Raw genomic sequence first — 16,414 nt, 5'->3', positions numbered from 1 at the left:
CTAGAAGCCCAAATATTTTTTCAGAGGTAGATGCAGAAAAAAATTATATTCAGTTTGCAACCTGATGCAGGTCTGTATAGATGGATTAATAGAACAAGTCCCACACACAGCTAGAAGCCCAATATTTTTTCAGAGGGAGATGCAGAAAAAAATATATTCAGTTTGCAACCTGATGGAGGTCAGTATAGATGGACTAATACAACAAGTCCCACACACAGCTAGAAGCCCAATATTTTTTCAGAGGTAGATGCAGAAAAAAATATATTCAGTTTGCAACCTGATGGAGGTCTGTATAGATGGATTAATAGAACAAGTCCCACACACAGCTAGAAGCCCAATATTTTTTCAGAGGTAGATGCAGAAAAAAATATATTCAGTTTGCAACCTGATGGAGGTCTGTATAGATGGATTAATAGAACAAGTCCCACACACAGCTAGAAGCCCAATATTTTTTCAGAGGGAGATGCAGAAAAAAATATATTCAGTTTGCAACCTGATGGAGGTCTGTATAGATGGATTAATAGAACAAGTTCCACACACAGCTAGAAGCCCAATATTTTTTCAGAGGTAGATGCAGAAAAAAATATATTCAGTTTGCAACCTGATGGAGGTCTGTATAGATGGATTAATAGAACAAGTCCCACACACAGCTAGAAGCCCAATATTTTTTCAGAGGTAGATGCAGAAAAAAATATATTCAGTTTGCAACCTGATGGAGGTCTGTATAGATGGATTAATAGAACAAGTCCCACACACAGCTAGAAGCCCAATATTTTTTCAGAGCTAGATGCAGAAAAAGATTATATTCAATTTGCAACCTGATGGAGGTCAGTATAGATGGACTAATAGAATGATGCTATGCCCAAAAGATTTTACTTCACTAGGTGCAGTAAAAAAATTGGTATTCTATACACAGGTGGTATATCTTGCAACACAGATAGGCTACTCCACTGACTAACACACTCTGCAATAGGCCAAAAAGGATTAGCTTTGCTAGATTCAGCCAAATGCTGTGAAAAAAACTTGCACAGCACTGGCACAGACCTGCCTGGCAAAAACTGATAGGAACTGATGTAACCTAGTCCTGAAAAGGACTCCAATTACAATTAGTCTTTACTCCCACAATCTATCTATTTAAGAGCACAGACCTGCCTGATAAAAGTCGTAGGAAATGCTGTAACTTAGTCCTTAAAAGGACTGCAATCACAACTATTCCCTACTCCCAAGCTATCTGTAGATTTGTGCGAAAATTGGCTTGAAATTAACAAGGTATAGCGCACACAGCAACAGCGGTGCCGTCTAACACGCAGCTGCAGCAGTGAGAAAATGGTGTCGACGGGGAAAATGGCTTGGTCTTATAGGGCAAGGACATGTGACATACACTGCCAATGACACATGCACTTGCTTGTGTGAAAAAAAGCACTTCGCTCCTTGTGTGCGCTGCTGATAGGCTGACAGATTGCACCTCCCCACTGCAAATGCGGGAAAGAGAAAAAAAAATGGAGATCTTCATTGTTCCTGCAGAGATCCATCCCCTGCCCCTCCCCCCACCCCGCTGTACACTCAAATTGCGTATTAACATTAATTTTCATCATTACTGAGAAAAAATCCAGTTATGATTTTGGTGCACGAACAGTTATCGAACATAACCTCGAACAGCCGAATTTTTCTCAAATTGTTCGTGTTCGCCGAACGGCTCGAACACCGCCCAAAACAGCTCGAATTTGAGATTGGCGAACAGTTCGAGTAGAACAACGCTCATCTCTACTTAGCACCCATGTGACCTGAAGAGCCACCACGACTTGTGGTGAGAGGCAGAGTTGTGTTTGAGGATGCAGTTATTGACGTGCTTCCAGTACTACGTCTCTGTCCAGGAAGGCGCAACCTGACCTCGTCGTCACTAGCATTCTCCTCCACCTCCTCTGATGACCTCATCTCTTGGCTGACTGTGGGTTGACAGTAAGTGGGATCTCCAACCTCATCATCATCACCCTGTGTGTTATCACACCCGTCGTCCTCAGAGCCAACCTGTTCCTACCCTGACAAAAAACTAAAGTTGTCGCTCCTATCAGGTATTTGAGTCTCATCATCGTCTTCCTCATTGTCTCCACCAACAGGAGATACAGTTTGGGAATGAGGGTCTACATTATGGTCAGAACCTTCTGCGTCTGGTCCTCGATCCGACTCATAAAGATTCTGGGCATCAGTGCAGATCATTTCCTCGTCTGGATTCACAGAAGCGCTGGAGCCGACCTCTGATTCCCAGGCTATATTATGAGTAAACAGCTCTGCAGACTCAACCATCTGTTCTACCTCATACTCAGACGGGCAGCTGGAGATTTGGGAGCTGTGAGGAAGCAAGTGCGATTGGGGTGACACCTCTGAGGACTGGAGTATTTGTGATGTTGAAGTTGATGTGGAGGAGAGCCTACTTAAAGGAGCACTTGATATCCGTTGAAGCACCTGCTGTTTTTGTTCCTCATCTGGAATTTGTAGCGATTAGCGTGGCCGTAAGAAAGGGATCTTATCACATTGACTGCTAAAAGAAGTAGACATTTTAGTTTGGCTGGAAGATGGTCCATCTTCTGCAGATGTTACTGTTGCTTTAACACCTACCCCACGGACACAACCTTTTTTTCCCTTCCCAACACGCCTATTCCCCTTTCCACCAGCAGCAGGCCTTTTTCCACTCATTTTGGTGGTTAACTAATTCACAACTCTGGAGTTTTTTGCACAAAAAAACAATGGATGGGAACCGAGCAGAGCTGAGTGGCCAAACTGTGGTATTAGGCCAAAACTATTGGCTGGGTTAGATGCAGTAAAAAATTATATTCAATTTGCAACCTGATGGAGGTCAGTATAGATGGACTAATAGACCAAGTCCCACACACTGCTAGAAGCACAAATATTTTTTCAGAGCTAGATGCAGATAAAAATTATTTTTAATTTTCAACCTGATGGAGGTCAGTATAGATAGACTAATAGACAAAGTCCCACACACTGCTAGAAGCCCATATATTTTTTCAGAGCTAGATGCAGAAAAAAATTATATTCAATTTGCTAGCTGATGGAGGTCAGTATAGATGGACTAATAGACCAAGTCCCACACACTGCTAGAAGCCCAAATATTTTTTCAGAGCTTGATACAGAAAAAAATTATATTCAATTTGCAACCTGATGGAGGTCAGTATAGATGGACAAATAGACCAAGTCCCACACACTGCTAGAAGCCCAAATATTTTTTCAGAGCTAGATAGAGAAAAAAATTATATTCAATTTGCAACCTGATGGAGGTCAGTATAGATGGACAAATAGACCAAGTCCCACACACTGCTAGAAGCCCAAATATTTTTTCAGAGCTAGATGCAGATAAAAATTATTTTTAATTTTCAACCTGATGGAGGTCAGTATAGATGGACTAACAGACCAAGTCCCACACTCTGCTAGAAGCCCAAATATTTTTTCAGAGCTAGATGTAGAAAAAAATTATATTCAATTTGCAACCTGATGGAGGTCAGTATAGATGGACTAATAGAACAAGTCCCACACACTGCTAGAAGCCCAAATATTTTTTCAGAGCTAGATGCAGAAAAAAATTATATTCAGTTTGCAACCTGGTGGAGCTCAGTATAGATGGACTAATAGAACAAGTCCCACACACTGCTAGAAGCCCAAATATTTTTTCAGAGCTAGATGCAGATAAAAATTATTTTTAATTTTCAACCTGATGGAGGTCAGTATAGATGGACTAACAGACCAAGTCCCACACTCTGCTAGAAGCCCAAATATTTTTTCAGAGCTAGATGTAGAAAAAAATTATATTCAATTTGCAACCTGATGGAGGTCAGTATAGATGGACTAATAGAACAAGTCCCACACACTGCTAGAAGCCCAAATATTTTTTCAGAGCTAGATGCAGAAAAAAATTATATTTAGTTTGCAACCTGGTGGAGCTCAGTATAGATGGACTAATAGAACAAGTCCCACACACTGCTAGAAGCCCAAATATTTTTTCAGAGCTAGATGCAGATAAAAATTATTTTTAATTTGCAACCTGATGGAGGTCAGTATAGATGGACTAATAGACAAAGTCCCACACACTGCTAGAAGCCCAAATATTTTTTCAGAGCTAGATGCTGAAAAAAATTAGATTGAATTTGCAACCTGATGGAGGTCAGTATAGATGGACTAATAGACCAAGTCCCACACACTGCTAGAAGCCCAAATATTTTTTCAGAGCTAGATACAGAAAAAAATTATATTCAATTTGCAACCTGATGGAGGTCAGTATAGATGGACTAATAGAACAAGTCCCACACACTGCTAGAAGCCCAAATATTTTTTCAGAGCTACATGCAGAAAAAAATTATATTCAATTTGCATCCTGATGGAGGTCAGTATAGATGGACTAATATACAAAGTCCCACACACAGCTAGAAGACCAAATATTTTTTCAGAGCCAGATGCAGAAAAAAATTATATTCAATTTGCAACCTGATGGAGGTCAGTATAGATGGACTAATAGAACAAGTCCCACACACTGCTTGAAGCCCAAATATTTTTTCAGAGCTAGATGCAGATAAAAATTATTTTTAATTTACAACCTGATGGAGGTCAGTATAGATGGACTAATATACAAAGTCCCACACACAGCTAGAAGACCAAATATTTTTTCAGAGCCAGATACAGAAAAAAATTATATTCAATTTGCAACCTGATGGAGGTCAGTATAGATGGACTAATAGAACAAGTCCCACACACTGCTTGAAGCCCAAATATTTTTTCAGAGCTAGAAGCAGAAAAAAATTATATTCTATTTACAACCTGATGGAGGTCAGTATAGATGGACTAATAGAACAAGTCCCACACACTGCTAGAAGCCTAATTAGTTTTTCAGAGCTAGATGCAGAAAAAAATTATATTCAATTTGCAACCTGATGGAGGTCAGTATAGATGGACTAATAGAACAAGTCCCACACACTGCTAGAAGCCCAAATAGTTTTTCAGAGCTAGATGCAGAAAAAAATTATATTCAATTTGCAACCTGATGGAGGTCAGTATAGATGGACAAATAGAACAAGTCCCACACACTGCTAGAAGCCCAACTATTTTTCAGAGCTAGATGCAGAAAAAAATTATATTCAATTTGCAACCTGGTGGATGTCAGTATAGATCGACTATTAGAACAAGTCCCACACACTGCTAGAAGGCCAAATATTTTTTCAGAGCTAGATGCAGAAAAAAATTATATTCAATTTGCAACCTGACGGAGGTCAGTATAGATGGACTAATAGAATGATGCTATGCCCAAAAGGTTTTACTTCACTAGGTGCAGTAAAAAAATTGGTATTTTATACACAGGTGGTGTAGCTTGCAACACAGATAGGCTACTCCACTGACTAACACACTCTGCAATAGGCCAAAAAGGATTAGCTTTGCTAGATTTAGCCAAATGCTGTGAAAAAAACTTGCACAGCACTGGCACAGACCTGCCTGGCAAAACGGATAGGAACTGATGTAGCTTAGTCCTGAAAAGGACTGCAATTACAATTAGTCTTTACTCACAAACTATCTATTTAAGAGCACAGACCTGCCTGATAAAAGTCATAGGAAATGCTGTAACCTAGTCCTTAAAAGGACTGCAATCACAACTATTCCCTACTCCCAAGCTATCTGTAGATTTGTGCGAAAATTGTCTTGAAATTAACAAGGTATAGCGCACACAGCAACAGCGTTGCCGTCTAACACGCAGCTGCAGCAGTGAGAAAATGGTGGCGACGGGGAAAATGGCTGGGTCTTATAGGGCAAGGACATGTGACATACACTGCCAATGACACATGCCCTTGCTTGTGTGAAAAAAAGCACTTCGCTCCGTGTGTGCGCTGCTGATAGGCTGACAGACTGCACCTCCCCACTGTAAATGCGGGAAAGAGAAAAAAAAATGGAGATCTTCATTATTCCTGCTGAGATCCATCCCCTGCCCCTACCCCCGCCCTGCTGTACACTCAAACTGCGTATTAACATTAATTTTCATCATTACTGAGAAAAAATCCAGTTATGATTTTCGTGCACGAACAGTTATCGAAAATAACCTCGAACAGCCGAATTTTTTTCAAATCGTTCGTGTTCGCCGAACGGCTCGAACACCGCCCAAAACAGCTCGAGTTTGAGATTGGCGAACAGTTCGAGTCGAACAACGCTCATCTCTACTTTTGACATAGTCTGACAAGACCCGGGTCCTGGGGACAGACAAAGAATCTGTACCGGATGCCACAACGGTAGAGGGATCAGAGACTACCCTCCGGGTGACTGCAACCATACACTGAGACGCACAATTCTCACTCCAGGAAGAAATCTCTCCCGTATTCCAGTCAATGTGTGGAGTATGACAACGTAACCAGGGGAGACCCAATAACACCTCGTCTAATCCACCGGGAATGATAAGAAATGAGATAACCTCCCGGTGGCCCTGAGGAAATGACATGGTGAGGGGAATCGACTGGTGGGTGATTTGCGCGTCCAAGACTGAACCATTAACAACATTAATGTTTATGGGTCTTAACTCTAAAGGGATGGCATGCCTCTGGGCAAACGTAGATGATAAAAAATTGCCATCAGCACCAGAGTCCACCCACGCCTTGGCAGTAACTGCAGATGTACCAAAGGACAATGACACATTATGCAATAATTTGGAGGAAGAAGTCCCAAAATTTAATACACCTCCTCCAACGGTGGTAAGACCAACTCGTTTACCCGATTGCTTGGAACCCTTAATAACGGGGGACTCCAAGAGATGAGCAGGTCGGGAAGAGTGTTGAGCCACCCCCGTAGTGTTCGAGTTCGGTTCGGTTCGTCGAACACCCGTATGTTCGTCGAACTGTTCGTCGAACTGTTCGTCGAACACCTTCGAACACCGTTAAAACCAATGGCAGGCAAACAAAAACACATAGAAACACATAGAAAACACCTTCAAAGGTGTCCAAAAGCTGACAAACTGCTCAGAAGACATAACTAACACATGAAAAAGTGACAAGTACATATAGTCATGCAAAAAGAAAAGAGGTGGAGGAGTAAAAGGAGGGGGAGACACAGATATAGGCATGTCATGCCCTTCTAAAACCAAAAAAGTGCGAAGCCGACACGGCCAGTCCGTTCCTGCCCGTGCGACCTCCGTGTCGCCGGGTTTGAGCCAGAGCCGCGGTGGACCCTGACGGCCAGCCCCCCTCTCCCAATACTGGTGCCTGTCCGCTGGTGGGTCGAGCAAGCCCCCCTGCGGTGGAGGCAGGTCTATTCTTTTTAATTTAAATTGTCTCTCTAATTTGAATGAGTACACTTTAAATCCTTTTACAAGGATCTATTGGAGGGCAAGTCTCATGCCAGCAGCTGTGGTAATTCCAGCTTCCACCAAAGCTGCTGCAGTTAAAAAGCTTTTATAAGGATAAAGCTTGGCGGTCCACTGCAAGGCGTCCTACAGCCAGTCCTAGCCGCTGTGCCCTGGGGTGCCTCCTTGATGCTCTTCACTGAGAGTCCCGGGAGCCCGAACCATTTCCTTTGAAAAAATTAAGTGTCCAAACTACAGGTGGTGTAGCTTGCTTAACAGCTGGGATAATCCGCTGACTAGCAGACACTGCTACTAGGCACAAAGTATTTCCTGGGCTAGATGCAGTTAAAAATTTGTAATTAGATACTCTCGTTGGATGCTGAGAAAGCATTCCATAGAGTCTCCTGGCACACCATATATTATTCTCTTAAAAAGCTTGGGGTAGTGGTCTAGGGGACACTTTTATAAACAAAATCACGGCCCTGTATCTCAATACGTCACCTAGGCTGGGATGTCCTCTGTCCCCTCTCTTATACATCCTAGTGACGGAGCACCTGCTCTCATCAATTTGCCATAACCCCAATATTAGGTGGATTGAGGTGGGAGTCACCGAGTACAAGTGCTCTGCATTTGCTGATGATGTCCTAGTATATATCACTCAATCACATATATCCATCCCTGCTGTTATGGCTGAAATAGATCACCTTGTTACATGGTCAAATTTTAAAATCAATGCAGTGAAGTCTGAGGCCCTCGATGTCTCCCTCCCCAAATCTATACAGGATTCCATCCAGTCCAACTTTCCCTTTGCCTGGCCCTCACAGGGTATCAAATACTTAGGAATTCCTATTCATAGAGACCTCTCCCGTCTATGTTATCTTAATTTTGGGCCCTTTATTGACCAACTACATACAGACCACGGTTGGCAGGTTTGAACTGTAAGATTCACTATGTGAACCACTGGTGTTTTGTGGAAAAGCACATGTACACTGTGTTCCAAATTATTATGCAAAAAGTGTTTAGGAGTGATAAGGTAAGAATTTGTTTGTTTGTCATTTAAACTCATTGATGATGATGTGTGTCAGGGCTCTTTATACCACTGTAAGCAATTGCAGACACCTGTGCTAATTAGTTTGGCAGGTGTGTCCAATGAAAGGCAAGACTACTTAAGAAGGCTGTCCCAACTTATTAAGCAGCATACATTTTCTGCCAAAATGGGAAAGAAAAAGGATGTGCCAGCTGCTGAGAAGCAACAAATTGTGGAGTGTTTAGGTCAAGGCATAACTACAATCAATATTGCCAAGACACTTCATCCTGATCATCGCACAATCAAGAAGTATGTAGCTGATTCACAGTACACACGTGTGCGTGCTGATAAGGGAAAATTGAGGACTCTTTCCTGCAGGCAAATACGTCAGGTTAAAAGAGCAGCGGCAAAAAAGCCTGGTCATAACAGCAGACAAGTTTTTGAAGCTGCTGGTGCCTCCAACGTCCCCCGAACAACAAGATGCAGGGTCCTTCAGAGGTTTGCAGCTGTGCCTAAGCCATCCTGTCGACCTCCTCTATCCACTGTACACAAGCAGAAATGGCTCCAGTGGGCCAAATAATACATGAAGACTGACTTCAAAACTGTTTTGTTCACCGATGAGTGCCGTGCAACGCTCGATGGTCCTGATGGATGGAGTGGAGGATGGCTGGTTGATGGACACCCCATGCAAACACGGCTACGGTGCCAACAAGGAGGAGGTGGAGTAATGTTTTGGACTGGAATCATGGGGAGAGAGATTGTCGGCCCCTTTAGGATCCCTGAAGGGGTAAAGATAAACTCCATAATGTATGTGTAGTTTCTCAAACAGCACTTCCTGCCATGGTTCAAGAAGAAGAACCGTGTATTCCGCAGCAAGATCATTTTCTTGCATGATAATGCACCGTCTCATGCTGCACATAACACATCTGCATCTCTGGCTGATATGGGCATAAAAGGGGACAAACTTATGGTGTGACCCCCATGCTCCCCTGAACTCAACCCCGTTGAGAACCTCTGGAGCATCATCTAAAGGAGTGTCTATGATTGTGGGAGGCAGTTCACATCTAAGCAACAGCTCTGAGAGGGTATTCTGTCCTCATGCAAAACAATTGAAGCAGAAACCATCCAAAACCTGACAAATTCAATGGACGAGAGAGTTCAGAAGCACCTTTCGAACAAGAGGTCCTATGTGCAAATGTAAGATCACCTAGAATAAAGTTTTGATTTGAAAACTGTTTGATTTCAGTTTCTAATAACCTGCAAATGCTTATAATTTCAAAAATGACCATTTTTTTGGTCTTTATTAAAATGAAAAGGTTGATCGAAGAGTGTGGGGAATCTAAGAGTGTGGCAACCCAGTAGTCAGGATTATTTCGAATTCTGACAATCTGAGGGTCATGGTGCAGGTAGTGCAGCAAGAAGGCACTCATGTGTCTTGCGCATCTAGGAGCCCCAAAATTATTTTCCGGGCTAGATGCAGCTAAAAGTAATTATTAATTTGAAAGCTGGTGGAGCTTAGTATAGATGGCCTAATAGAAACAGTACTGCACACTGTTACAAGGCCCAAATTATTTTCCAGCCAAGATACAGATAAACATGATTAGTAATTTTAAATCTGGTGGAGTTTAGTATAGATGGCCTAATAGAATCAGTACTGCAAACTGCTACAAAGCCCGAATTATTTTCCAGCCAAGATACAGATAAACATGATTAGTAATTTTAAATCTGGTCGAGTTTAGTAAAGATGGCCTAATAGAATCAGTACTGCAAACTGCTACAAGGCCCAAATTATTTTCCAGCCAAGATACAGATAAACATGATTAGTAATTTTAAATCTGGTGGAGTTTAGTATAGATGGCCTAATAGAATCAGTACTGCAATCTGCTAGAAGGCCCAAATTATTTTCCAGCCAAGATACAGATAAACATGATTAGTAATTTTAAATCTGGTGGAGCTTAGTATAGATGGCCTAATAGAATCAGTACTGCAAACTGCTACAAGGCCCAAATTATTTTCCAGCCAAGATACAGATAAACATGATTAGTAATTTGAAAGCTTAAAATGGTTGGTGAGGTGATTTTAACAAATCATCAAGCTTTTACTCTCCCCAGAATGACACATGGGTAGAAAAGTCATTTCGGATCCATGATTTGTTCATGTTTATGAACGTGAGTCTGTCTACATTATCAGTGGAGAGCCGCGTGCGCTTATCTGTCAGCACAACACCAGCAGCGCTGAACACACGTTCAGACAGAAGGCTAACTGCGGGGCATGACAAGATCTCCAAGGCATAAGTGGCGAGCTCCGGCCATTTATCCAGATTGGAAGCCCAAAAAGAGCAAGGGTCCAGTGACACAGTCATGGCTTCAATGTTTACTTGGAGATACTCCTGTACCATCGTCTCTAGGCGTTGACTATGTGTCAGACTTCTTGTCTCCTGTGGCCTTGCAAAGGATGGGCTAAAAAAGTGGTGAAATGATTCCGCAAAATTGATGTTACCAGAAGATACTGTGTTTCTGCTATGTTTTGAGTGCTGAACACTCGACGGTCCCACGGTTGGCAAGTTGGAACTGTGAGATTCACTACGTGCACCACTAGTGTTTTGTGGAAAAGCACATGTAAGATTCTGCAACAGTCTCTGCTGATACTCCTGCATGCGTGCATCTCTTTCTATGGCAGGAATAATTTCTGCAAATTTACTTTTGTACCGGGGATCTAACAGTGTGGCAACCCAATAGTCAGGATTATTTCTAATTCTCACAATTCGAGGGTCATGTTGCAGGTAGTGCACCAAGAAGGCACTCATGTGTCTTGCGCATCCAGGAGCACCAAGTCCCTGTTGTGTTGGTGGCGAGGTAACAATCATGCTTCCTTCCTCTGGCCTCTCCCCCCAACCTCGCACAACAGAAATGTGATCAAGGTCTCCCTCATCTGTTGAGTCTTCCATCAGTTGGTCCTCCACTTCTTCCTGGGCTCCTGCACCTTCCTCACTAGTTTGGCTGCTACCATGCGCCCTGGTAAAACCATCTCCCCCACCCTCACATGCCTGCCGCATTGGTGCTGCCGACCGTCTGGACCTTGCAGATGTTAGCCCTTCCGCATACAACTCCTCCTCCTCTACTTCCTCCACCTCCTCTTGTGCCACCACCTGACTCCGAATTCTGTTTAACATGTGCTCCAGCATGTAAATCACTGGAATAGTCATGCAGATAATTACATTATCAGCACTAAACATCTTCGTCGCCATTTCAAAACTGTGCAGAAGGTCCCTGATCTGAGACCACTCCTCCAGCGTGATTTGCCCCACCTCTGGATCTCGTTGGCCCAGGCTATACATCAAAACGTATTGCACCAGGGCTTGTCGGTGCTGCCTCAGTCACTGAAACATGTGCAGAGTTGAATTCCACCGGGTAGGCACATCGCATTTTAGCCAGTGAAGTGGCAGGCCCAATGACTTCTGTAGAGATGTAAGTCGCTGAGCTGCGAGATGCGAACGGCGGAAGAGAGCACACAGTGACCGTGCCCTCTTCAGAAGGCCATCTAGTCCGGTATAGTGGGCTAAAAATTGCTGGACAACCAGGTTCAACACGTGAGCCATACAAGGTACGTGTGTCACATTGCCCCGGCGAAGGGCCGCACCCAGGTTTGCAGCATTGTCGCACACGGCCTTCCCTGGTTTCAGGTCCAGTGGAGACAACCATTCATGAAACTGGTTCTCCAGAGCTGACCACAACTCCTCAGCTGTGTGACTCACATTTCCCAGACATTTCAAAGTAAAAACCGCCTGATGACGTTGAGCCCTTCTGCCAGCATAGTAAGGAGGTGTGCAGGATCTCTTCTGCGCAGTTAGAAAGCTTGTGGCATGACCAGACAGGCTTTGGGTGCAGGTGCAGGACCGAGAGGAGGTTGAGGAGGCAGAAGCAGTGGAGGAACTTTGAGATAAAGAGGATTGACGCACAACTCGTGGGGACGGCAAGACTTGGACAGCAGCCCCTTGTCCTGCTGTCACCATAGTTACCCAGTGCCCAGTCAGCGACATGTAACGCCCCTGTCCATGCCTACTCATCCAAGTGTCTGTGGTGAAATGCACCCTGTCACACACAGAGTTTCTCAAAGAAGCGGTGATGTTGTGTGCGACATGCTGGTGGAGCGCTGGCACACCTTTCTTTGATAAGTAGCGCCGACTGGGCATCTGCTACTGGGGCACTGTGACGGACATAAGGTCTCGAAAATCCTCTGTGTTCACCAGGTAGAAAGGCAGCATTTCTGTAGCCAAGAGCTTGCAGAAGGTGAAATTCAGCCTCTTAGCTTTCTCATGTTTAGGAGGAAATGGTCTTTTACTTGTCCACATCTGAGGGACCGAGGGCTGGCTTTTGTGCTTAGACCAGGTTGAGAAGGGTGTCCCCGGCAAACTGCGGGTCTGTGAGGAAGATGCAGGCGGACATGTTAGGTTGCCTTGATCCAAAGGTGGTGCTATCAATGTCGGACCGCGCTGAACACCAGCTGGTGTTTCCACCTCCAAAGAAAATGATGACCTGCCAATCACGCTGGCTGTTGTGGGTAAAGAGGTTGCAGGTCTGCGTCCCAAAACAGGTGTGACTGCTGTCCCCCCACTCACAGAGGATGAAGAGGCCGCGGATGCACAAGATGTGGCAGACGGTGGTTGGCCCGGCCGGCTAGGCCGCATTGTAGCACAGTGAGCTTCCCACTGCAACTTATGCTTCATATCCATGTGCCGGTTCATGCATGAAGTACTCAAGCTTTGTATTTTTTGGCCTCTACTTAGCTTTGGCTGACAAATGTTACAGATAACACGAGTTGGGTCATCCTCATCGATCTGAAAAAATGCCCAGGCTATGCAAGGCTTAGCACCCATGCGACCTGAAGAGCCAGCACGACTTGTGGTCAGAGGCAGAGTTGTGTTTGAGGATGCAGTTGTTGACGTGCTTCCAGTACTACGTCTCTGTCCAGGAAGGCGCAACCTGACCTCGTCGTCACTAGCATCCTCATCCACCTCCTCTGCTGACCTCATTGACTGGCTGACTGTGGGTTGACAGTAAGTGGGATCTTCAACCTCATCATCATCACCCTGTGTGTTATCACACCCGTCGTCCTCAGAGCCAACCTGTTCCTGCCCTGACAAAGAACTAAAGTTGTCGCTCCAATCAGGTATTTGAGTCTCATCATCGTCTTCCTCATTGTCTCCACCAACAGGAGTTACAGTTTGGGAATGAGGGTCTACATTATGGTCAGAACCTTCTGCGTCTGGTCCTGGGTCTGACTCATAAATATTCTGGGCATCAGTGCAGATCATTTCCTCGTCTGGATTCACAGAAGCTCTGGAGCGGACCTCTGATTCCCAGGCTATAGTATGAGTAAACAGCTCTGCAGACTCAACCATCTGTTCTACCCCATACTCAGACGGGCAGCTGGAGACTTGGGAGCTGTGAGGAAGCAAGTGCGAATGGGGTGACACCTCTGAGAACTGGAGTATTTGTGATGATGTAGTTGAGGTGGAGGAGAGCCCACTTAAAGGAGCACTTCATATCCATTGAAGCACCTCCTGTTTTTGTGCCTCATCTGGAATTTGTAGCGATTGGCGTGGCTGTAAGAAAGGGATCTTATCACATTGTCGGCTAAAAGAAGTAGACATCTTAGTTTGGCTGGAAGATGGTCTTTCTTCTGCAGATGTTACTGCTGCTTTAACACCTACCCCACGGACACAACCTTTTTTTTCCCTTCCCAACACGCCTATTCCCCTTCCCACCAGCAGCAGACCTTTTTCCACTCATTTTGGTGGTTAACTAATTTACAACTCTGGAGTTGTTTGCACAAAAAACAAGCGATGGGAACCGAGCAGAGCTGAGTGGCCAAACTGTGGTATTAGCCCAAAAGTATTGGCTGGGTTAGATGCAGATAAAAATTATTTTGAATTTGCAACCTGGTGGAGGTTAGTATAGATGGACTAATAGACCAAGTCCCACACACTGCTACAAGCCCAAGCCCAAATATTTTTTCAGAGGTAGATGCAGATAAAAATTATTTTGAATTTGCAACCTTGAGGAGGTTAGTATAGATGGACTAATAGAACAAGTCCCACACACTGCTATAAGCCCAAGCCCAAATACTTTTTCAGAGCTAGATGCAGATCAAAATTATTTTGAATTTGCAACCTGGTGGAGGTTAGTATAGATGGACTAATAGAACAAGTCCCACACACTGCTACAAGCTCAAGCCCAAATATTTTTTCAGAGCTAGATGCAGATAAAAATTATTTTGAATTTGCAACCTGGTGGAGGTTAGTATAGATGGACTTATAGAACAAGTCCAACACACTGCTACAAGCCCAAGCCCAAATATTTTTTCAGAGCTAGATGCAGATAAAAATTATTTTGAATTTGCAACCTGGTGGAGGTTAGTATAGATGGATTAATAGAACAAGTCTCACATACTGCTACAAGCCCAAGCCCAAATACTTTTTCAGAGCTAGATGCAGATAAAAATTATTTTGAATTTGCAACCTGTTGGAGGTTAGTATAGATGGACTAATAGAACAAGTCCAACACACTGCTACAAGCCCAAGCCCAAATATTTTTTCAGAGCTAGATGCAGATAAAAATTATTTTGAATTTGCAACCTGGTGGAGGTTAGTATAGATGGATTAATTGAACAAGTCTCACATACTGCTACAAGCCCAAGCCCAAATATTTTTTCAGAGCTAGATGCAGATAAAAATTATTTTGAATTTGCAATCTGGTGGACGTTAGTATAGATGGACTAATAGAACAACTCCCACTCACCGCTAGAAGCCCAAGCCCAAATATTTTTTCAGAGCTAGATGCAGATAAAAATTATTTTGAATTTGCAACCTGGTGGAGGTTAGTATAGATGGACTAATGGAACAAGTCCCACACACTGCTACAAGCCCAAATATTTTTTCAGAGCTAGATGCAGATAAAAATTATTTTGAATTTGCAACCTGGTGGAGGTTAGTATAGATGGACTAGTAGAACAAGTCCCACACACTGCTACAAGCCCAAGCCCAAATATTTTTCAGAGCTAGATGCAGATAAAAATTATTTTGAATTTGCAACCTGGTGGAGGTTAGTATAGATGGTCTAATAGAACAAGTCTCACACACTGCCTACAAGCCCAAGCCCAAATATTTTTTCAGAGCTAGATGCAGATAAAAATTATTTTCAATTTGCAACCTGGTGGAGGTTAGTATGGATGGACTAATGGAACAAGTCCCACACACTGCTACAAGCCCAAGCCCAAATATTTTTTCAGAGCTAGATGCAGATAAAAATTATTTTAAATTTGCAACCTGGTGGAGGTTAGTATAGATGGACTAATAGAACAAGTCCCACACACTGCTACAAGCCCAAGCCCAAATATTTTTTCAGAGCTAGATGCAGATAAAAATTATTTTGAATTTGCAACCTGGTGGAGGTTAGTATAGATGGACTAATAGAACAAGTCCCACACACTGCTACAAGCCCAAGCCCAAATATTTTTTCAGAGCTAGATGCAGATAAAAATTATTTTGAATTTGCAACTTGGTGGAGGTTAATATAGATGGACTAATAGAACAAGTCCCACACACTGCTAGAAGCCCAAGCCCAAATATTTTTTCAGAGCTAGATGCAGATAAAAATTATTTTGAATTTGCAACCTGGTGGAGGTTAGTATAGATGGACTAATAGAACAAGTTCCACACACTGCTACAAGCCCAAGCCCAAATATTTTTTCAGAGCTAGATACAGATAAAAATTATTTTGAATTTGAAACCTGGTGTAGGTTAGTATAGATGGACTAATAGAATGATGCTATGCCCAAAAGGTTTTACTTGGCTAGGTGTAGTAAAAAAAATTTGTATTCCATACACAGGTGGTGTAGCTTGCAACACAGATAGGCTACTCCACTGACTAACACACACTGCCAGAGGCCAAAAAGGATTTGCTTAGCTAGATTTAACCAAATGCTGTGAAAAAAACTTGCACAGCACTGGCATAGACCTGCCTGGCAAAAAGTGATAGGAACTGATGTAACCTAGCCCTCAAAAG

Source organism: Phyllobates terribilis, unplaced genomic scaffold (assembly GCF_046119375.1).
Source record: "Phyllobates terribilis strain yellow unplaced genomic scaffold, ASM4611937v1 Scaffold_4__5_contigs__length_816908805, whole genome shotgun sequence".
Lineage (NCBI taxonomy): Eukaryota > Metazoa > Chordata > Amphibia > Anura > Dendrobatidae > Phyllobates > Phyllobates terribilis.
The sequence above is the reverse complement of the archived record's forward strand: the minus strand, read 5'-3'. Positions refer to the sequence as shown.